Here is a 9,013-nt window from a genome sequence, read left to right as displayed (position 1 = left end):
TTCCAGCCTCTCCAGTGTCAGAATACTGTGTCAGAACCTAAATACAAGGTTAGGCTCGTTTATAACGTATTAGATAAAACTATTCATCAACAAAAACCTTCCAGAAGTTTCCCAGGCTACATTGTGGTTACAAAATACATCACAAATGGCTTTAGAATGCTTCCTTCTCATAAAAATACTTTAACATATTTCATGGAAAATAATAAATAGCTGAAGATGGAAATACTAGGATTTATAATAATCTGCAAATGTGTACTAAAAAATATATGTGATCCAGTTGTAATACAACTTTCTGCTTCAAGAAAGAAGCTTAAAGAATATCCAATTAGCTCAATTCAATAATGAAAGTCAGCCTGCTGGAAAAAAAACCTGCTAGTTAATTCTTAATATCTATTTTTCATTCTTTATTAGTAAAAGAATCATAGAATTTTAGCTGGGAATATGGTCTCCCAGAATTAAGGCTAAATTTCCAATTTGCTTTGCACAAGCAACCATGTGACTAAGTGTGGACCACAGAGACATAAACAGAAATAGTGTCCACAATTTCTGGAACAAGTCCTAAAATGAAAGGCACATGTCAATTCCTCTTCCCTTCCTCCATATTGTGGCTTGGATTATTGATGTGATGATTGAAATTCAAGTCTGACCCCTAAACGCAAGGCGCTATCTTAGGGATGACAGAATGCAAAGCTGGAGGTGGCTTGAGTCCCAGAGGGCTGTGGAGTCAGGAGATGTCCTTGAATTCCTACATCTGAGTTTTACCTGAGCAAGAAACATCCTGGTCTCTTGTTTCAACCACTGTTATTGAAGTTTTATTCACACATAGTCAAAATTATTGCCTTATTAATAGGTAATGCATCTGAAAATCTCAATTATTCACACAATTGATCCCTATGCTTCACAGTAGGTCAATGATACTGCTTGTTCCTGGCATAGTCCACATTAAACATCCTACAGCACGATTCCACTCTTTTTTCCTGTCATATCATTTACCAATAGCCATTTGATAATTAATAAATTTTCCAGATATATTAATATAAAAGGGAATGGTAGGAATTGCTATTATAGATCAAGAACACAATCGTTCTGGAAATTTTAAAATATATTAAATGTTTATAAGAATAAATACATGAATATGTACTGTAAGATGTGTTACTCTAAAACGAAATGCCAGATTGTTCTCAAAGGAGAAATCTTAAGAGCACTCCCTTTAAGGTCAGAAATAAAATAAAAATGACCACCAGCATTATAATCATTTAACTTTTCTTTGAGGATACCAAACAATAAAGTTAGTAAAGATAAATAAATTAGAGGTATAAAATTGAGAATGAAGATGTGCTAGTACTTTTTTTTATAGATGATATGACAGTGTTCAGAAAACATAAGAGAATAAACTAGAAGGGCAACTACAAAGAAAAAATTTACTAAAGTGGTTAAGAACTAAATTACTATATATAAATCAATAGCTTTTATATATAAAAGCAATTGGGAAATATAATAGGTGAAAATGGAAGAAAAGTCCTCATTTTAATGTCAACAAAAGGGCCAACATATAAATGTATAATTATGGTAGATCTGTTTGGAAAAATCTCTAAGACTACAAAAAAAGTTGAACAGTTTTAAAGTCATACAGTGTTTCTCAATAGACTCAACATTATCAACATGTTAATTTATAAATTTGTACAATAAATAAGAAATATTAACAGGATTTTTAGATGTACTTTCTGGAAAGATTTTTAGAACTGAGGCTAAAATTTGCCTAAAAAATAAATTATGAAGAAAATAGAAAAACTCTAATAATAATGGATAATAATAGTGAAAGGAAACTTTCCATAACAGATATTAGAAGATCATTATAAGCCCCCAAAAATTAAAGTAACACACCACAGTCATTGATGTAATAGTGTGACCAGTTACACATTAAATAAAACAAAAATATTGAACTATATTAGAGAAAGATTTTAAACGAAGACCAAAATACAAATGAGAATTTAAAGAGGAGCTATACTGGAACAAGATCTAGACTGCTTCTATATCCACTGGTGGGGTAGTTATTGGAATCCCATATACAGTGGGAAAAAAGTAAGAGTGCATTCTTGATGGAAAGATATTTGTTAAGGATATAAAAGAAATAATGTCAATAGTAGAATCTGGATCTCCTCATGCAAAAATTATTAATAGAAGAGGAAATAAGTTAGACGCTTACAAATAAACCACAAATGAACAGCAAACATATCACAGCATGCACTGATAGTTACATAACGTGATATTCACTCTTCTCTTATTTCTTTGTAAGAACACCCTTAATCCTTAGCACAACAGAGTCTTCCTGGAATAGAGATTATATTATTTAGTCTCACTGCTAGATGTAGCTACGTGATAAAGCTGTGGCCAAATTGTTAAGTTGAAGCTTTCAAGGAATCTCCTTTATACCTTGTCCTTTATTCTTTGTTATTTCTTCCTCTCCTGGCTGGAATGTAAATGTATCTAGAGACTGATGCTGTCTTAGATTATGAAGGAGCAAGAAAAGGTAGGAGAACAATAAAATAGAAGACTTTTGGTTTCTAGTCTCTACAGCTCTAGATTGTCTACTTCTGGTTGCTGTCTCTATGAAAGAAATACAATTTTAACTTAAGGCATTTTTTTTTATGGATTTGTACTGGCTGGAGAACCTAATCTGAACAGACATTCTAATTTTGTTTTTTAACATTTCTGTGCCTCATTTTTTCTTAACTATAAAGTAGAAATAGTTTTACATGCTCCTAAATCCACTAATTATAACTTATTTTCAAGGTAAGTTTGTGATATTTGAAAAGATAATTGGTATTAGATATTGGATAGACAATTATATGTTTGAGTCACACACATACAATTACTCAAACTTGAAAAGATCAATGTGAAATAAATATTAATATCCTAATTTACCAATAATAAAACTAAGACTTATCAGGGTCAAGGACTTACCCAAAATCACATACAGGTCCCAGATGAGAAAGCCTAACTTTGATCCCAGGCCTGCCTGATGTCAAAGCCAGGGCACTTGTAGGCTATGTTGTATTGTGCCACAAAATAATGATGCAAATAATATTATAGGGAAATTTTAACTTAATTAAGAGAAGAAATTGTGTTTAAAAAAATCTGCATTTTATGGCACTCGAAGATATTTTATTCATTTTCCTAGAATGCTAATTGCAAGTGTATATTTAGAGGGCCTTGTTGAGGCAACTGTCAGGAGATTGAAGACAGGGGATCTGTAATGTCAACTTAAGCTTGTTACTAGCAATGTGAATTTGAGGACTCTAAATTTGCTCCTCTACAAAAAGAGAATAGTAAAACCATTCTTTCTTATTACACAGAGGAATGGAAAAACCTAAATAAGAAGATGTAGGCAAAAGGAGTAATAGAGTGTAAAACTATGTAAACATTTTTAAAGCCTTTCATTAAAATTAAACAACCACTCTGGAATATGTTTGATCCATTTCTATATTCTTTTAAATATGCACCTTGACTTATCGACGATTTGGTTATATTATTGAATTAGTTCAGTGCAGTAATCATCCTCTTCCATTTCCCATCCTCAATAACAGTAGAAAAGCTTAGATTCTTTTGTTTGCAAAACACACAGCTCATGGCCACACATGTAGAGTGGTAAGAATCAAAAACTTTTAAAAAAATTGACAAAAAGAAAAGCTATGGTTAACTTTCCTAACATAAAAAAAATTCTTGGCAAATATTCCAAAATACTTAACTGGCTGACACTTAAGAAACAGTATTATCTTACAGTTAATTTGGGGAGTTATATTACCTGTATTTATACAAACATTTTAGTATATTAGAGTAATTATATTTTTCCTGATTAAATATCCTATGGGTATACTTTTTTCTCTGAAAGTGGTTCCTATTTACTCCAGTGTAAAAGGATTTTCACGCTTTTCCTTATGATGAAATATTGAGAATGAAAGCAAAAAAGAAACCACCAAGATGACATCTTCCTTGGAACAAGGATGTGAATATATTTGAAAATCACAGGCTATGAAGCATATTTATCAAATAATATAAAATATACTACACATGAAGACAAAGATATTTACTGAATTCCTTGATGTAATACAGGTTATGCATTACCTTTTTGTCAGGTCTAGAGTCACAACATGGAATATAACTAGATAAGTGATTTTAAAACATCATACTAGAGATATGATTTAAAATCTTCATTGAAAGATAAATCAGGCCAACATGTGACTCTGATTATCTGTAATTTTTCCCCTTTGAGAGAGGACACTGTCAGATGTGCAACTTGGTAAAGAAGGGAAAAGAAGGGGAAGTCACCAGATAATACAACTAAGAGCTGATGAGATGAGGGGTTTTTCTGTGTGCTGCCCCAAACACCTGGATCCTGATAATTACCCAGACAAAATTCAAAATATAACGATTCAGACAGTTAAGGAGAGACAAGATTGTGGAAAAAAAAGACAGATTTGAAAGAGATTTATTAGGGCAACTGTGTTTATATCCACGCTGTAGGCTTTACTAGTTCATTCTTCCTCTGTCCTTTCTTCAGATATTCCTAAACTGACCCCATTCAAGATAACCATAATCTTAGCAAGCAATGATATGTCATAACAGAAATTGGAAAATACATACGAATAAAATGAAAAAATATCCTTAAAAGATATTTTGGGGGAAAATGGGGAAATAAGACAATCAAAATATAAACAACTTATATCACAAGAGAAACTGTACTAGAAGACAGAAAAAGAGCTCAGACACAATGAGATCACAGGGGCACAGGGAGGAGAACATCACACACCAGGGCCTGTCGGTGGGTAGAGGGCTAGGGAAGGGATAGCATTAGGAGAAATACCTAATGTAGACGACGGGCTGATGGGTGCAGCAAACCACCATGGCACATGTATACCTATGTAACAAACCTGCACATTCTGCACAGAATGTATCCCAGAACTTAAAGTATAACAAAAAATAAATAATAAATAAAAATTAATAAAAAAGAAAAAGAGTTCAGACAATAATTACCTATCATCTCAGAAATTATGGACAATAAAGATCACTAAGATGAAGTGTTCCAAAACAGTGATATAAGCTCTTGAAAAAATTGAAACTATCAGAAAAGATGATAAATAGACTTGAAGGGCTCTAGAGATGAAGAGAATATAAAATAGTTACAGGAAACAACAAAAGTGGCAATTACAAATGATATAAATAATGTCAGGTACTTAATATGCTATCCTGAAGAAATCACTCAAAATGAAATAGAAAAGGATAAATATTGGAAAAAGACATGACAATTATTTAAAAGTTTATATATACAGGGAAAGAAAAGGACCAATACACATAATTTTTCTTTCCTACCTGAAGAAAAGAGTAAGAAAAAAGTTGAATAAAAAAATGCAAGGAAGATTTCCTGAAATAAAGAATGTCTTGAATTGGCAACAAAAATAAAATATAAAAAAAGACACTGAATAACCTGCACTGAACCATATCCTGGTGACATTACTGAACATAATAGATGAAGACAGTGAATGGAATCCAGGCAAAGTAAACAAGTCACATACAAAGACAAAATAAACAGGGTCATTCATATTTTGCCACAGCAATAACTCAATACTAAAAGATAGAGTAATTTCTGCAGAGACCATTGAGAAAACAAGTATCTCCTATGAGTTTTATTATAATAGCAATCCCCAAAATTTCCCTGGAAAATTATGTAACGTTGAAAGGATTATGAGTAAGAAATCCACTGAACTCTTCAGATAAAGCACTGGGAGGTAGAAGAAAATGAAGTAATACTTACAAAATCCTGAGGAGCTAGAACTAGCTAGCTAGAACTAGAATTGAATATCCAGCCGAACTGCCAGGTGTGGGGATAAAATATAAATATTTCTGATATGCAAGATCTCAAAAAATGTTCTTCCTCTGAAACTTTCACAGGAAACTCCTGGAATATAAGTTCTACCAAATAAACAGGGGAACCAAGAAAGGGGAAAACATTGAGTTTGAGAAACAGGACATGTGAAACAGAAGAGAGGGGAATTCCCGTGATGTTAATGAAGGGAAGATTGAGATGGAGAGAGCAATCATATTTTGGATCATGAGGATGGGGGATTCCAGAAAGAGTACTTTCAAAAATATTAAATAAAACATACATTACCTGATGACTTTGATGATATTGGAAAAAGTTTTAGAGCGCTATAAAAGTTAGTGATTTGTGTTCAGTACAGAGAAAACTAAAAAAAAGAGAAATTAAGCAATTATTAACTTAAGGAGGAAGAAAAAGTTTGCATAAGAAAGAAATAGGATTATGCTGTGTAGGTCAGGTGCCAATAATATTTACATAACCATAATAATTAAACAATAGATATTTATTTCACCACAAATTTTAGTTAACAATTCTAGGAATATAGGATAAAAAGTAATGTGTGTGTGTGTAGTGTGTAGTGAAAGAGTGTTAAATCTTTCATAGTATGAAATTCAGAGACAGCATCTAAAGAACAAATATAAAAAAATTGGTATAAGAAAACCATTAATAAATGTATATGTTTATGTGTATGTATATACATACACACTTATGCATATATCTATATTACTTAAACTGAAAATATAATTAATTTAATAAAAAATTTGGCTCTGAAAATGAGACAAACAAGAAAGTAGCTGCTAGGGATATAGGATGAAGAATTTGTTCACATTTTAATTAAGGCATTTAAAAATATTTAAATATTTTTTAAAATAAGCCAATACCCTACATTTTTTCACATCCTCAGTAAAACTACAAACATGCCAATGTCTTAAACATTCAACTTTAAAAATAAGAAATTCTCTCTTACATGTACTTAAACCTAGAGCTGTTTACTCTGCGTCCTTGCCCTCCAAATGTGTTTTACTGCTCTACTTTGGAGCAAAATTTCTGAAAAAAAGTTGTATACACTTGTTGTCTCTAAATATTCCTGATGCCATTTTTCCTTAAACCCTAATCCTTTCAGGCTCTAACCTCCACCCACAGATGTATGAATGTCAACAAATGTATACACAAGTACTTGATTATAATTATTGCCCTTGGAATTAAGTGTAAACTCATTCAGCAGAGAAAGAAAGATGTGAGAGATGGTGAGGGAAATAAATCAGTAGGTGGTTCCTATTATGTTAAGTCCTTGCAAGACTGGACTATAAGCAAGAATGGTCTATAAAGAGAGGAGATGGGCCAGGCGCGGTGGCTCACGCCTGTAATCCCAGCACTTTGGGAGGCCGATGTAGGCGGATCACGAGGTCAGGAGATCTAGACCATCCTGGCTAACACGGTGAAACCCAGTCTCTACTAAAAATACAAAAAAATTAGCCGGGCGTGGTGGCCAGCCCCTATACTCCCAGCTACTCGGGAGGCTGAGGCAGGAAAATGGCGTGAACCTGGGAGGCGGAGCTTGCAGTGAGCCGAGATCACACCACTGCACTCCAGCCTGGGTGACAGAGTATCAGTCTCCAAAAAAAAAAAAAAAAAAAAAAGTTACTTGTGGTACTTGTATTGAGTAGTGTTACTTAATAATGGTTACCAAATGCTAACCATCTCTAATCCACATAGGATGTTAATATACCCAGAATTAAATTAATTGAAATCTTTTTAATTTTCGTAATTATATTTTTTATTGTTTGACTCTCAATAGCTATTTAAACAATTTTCTGCTACAATTTTATTTGTTTTGTCTTCTATTGAATTCATTATATCTTCTATCCCTCAATCTATCATAATTTTCTTAAATTTACCTCAGGAAAAAAAGATGCTTTTTTTTTTACAAGTATGCAACAATTATACCATAGAATTCTGCTGACACTGAAACAGAAGTGGCCTAGGGATTATTTAAAAGCATTGCCATAATCTTTCGGTACATCAATTGGTTTACTACATCTTAGACTGAAGCCTTAAAAGAGAGTCTCTTATATTAATTATAATCTGCACCATAGAGTTGAATAATTTAAGAAAAAAATCCCATAGTAATGCAATCTTTCAACAAAGTGCAATATTTTAGCCAGGTAAAATCCACTGTAAATATATCTTTTATGCAAAAATCGATTATTGTTAATATATTTTGACCACCACCCTCTAGTCTTAGTTTCAGGCCTACCTCTCTCACCACTACTGCCTTAAACCCCCACCTCATCCACAACATTCCTTGAAATACTTTCTCCTCTAGGCATTTCTCTTAACTTTATTTTTTCATTTTCCAGTGCTTTTTATTTCTTTGTGTAGATTAGGTTTCTGCCTGGTATCGTATTTCTCCCACTTGAAGAATTACCTTTAATATTTCTTTTACTGTAGATCTGCTGGCAATGAATTCACTCAGTACTTGTTTGCCTGAAAAAAATATGTCCCCTTAATTTTTATTACAGGTATCTTCTCTAGATACAGAATTCTGGGATTGATAGGATTTTGTTCATTTTCTTCGTCGTTTCAGCATTTTAATGATGTCATTTCATGGTCTTCTAGATTTCATAGTTTCTGGTGAGAAGTCAGCCATACTCTTTACCTTCCTTCCACTGTAGGTAATGTGTCTTTTTTTCCTTCTCTCTATTTTTTTTTTTTTTTTTTTTCAGACGGAGTCTCGCTCTGTCACCCAGGCTGGAGTGCAGTGGCGCAGTCTCGGCTTACTGCAAGCTCCGCCTCCCGGCTTCATGCCGGGTTCACGCCATTCTTCTGCCTCAGCCTCCCGAGTAGCTGAGACTGCAGGCGCGCGCCACCATGCCTGGCTAATTTTTTGTATTTTTAGTAGCAATGGGGTTTCACCATGTTAGCCAGGATGGTCTTGATCTCCTGACCTCATGATCCACCTGCCTCAGCCTCCCAAAGTGCTGGGTGTACAGGCATGAGCCACTGGGCCTGACCCCTTCTCTCTACTTTTAGGATTTTCCCTGTCCTTTGCTTTCAGCAGCTTGAATATAATAACCATATCATCTTTATATATACATCTTGTTTAGTGTTCTCTGAGCTTCAGGACTTGTGATT

The sequence above is a fragment of the Hylobates moloch genome, unplaced genomic scaffold, assembly GCF_009828535.3.
Source record: "Hylobates moloch isolate HMO894 unplaced genomic scaffold, HMol_V3 SCAFFOLD_2, whole genome shotgun sequence".
Lineage (NCBI taxonomy): Eukaryota > Metazoa > Chordata > Mammalia > Primates > Hylobatidae > Hylobates > Hylobates moloch.
This window is presented reverse-complemented; position numbering follows the sequence as displayed.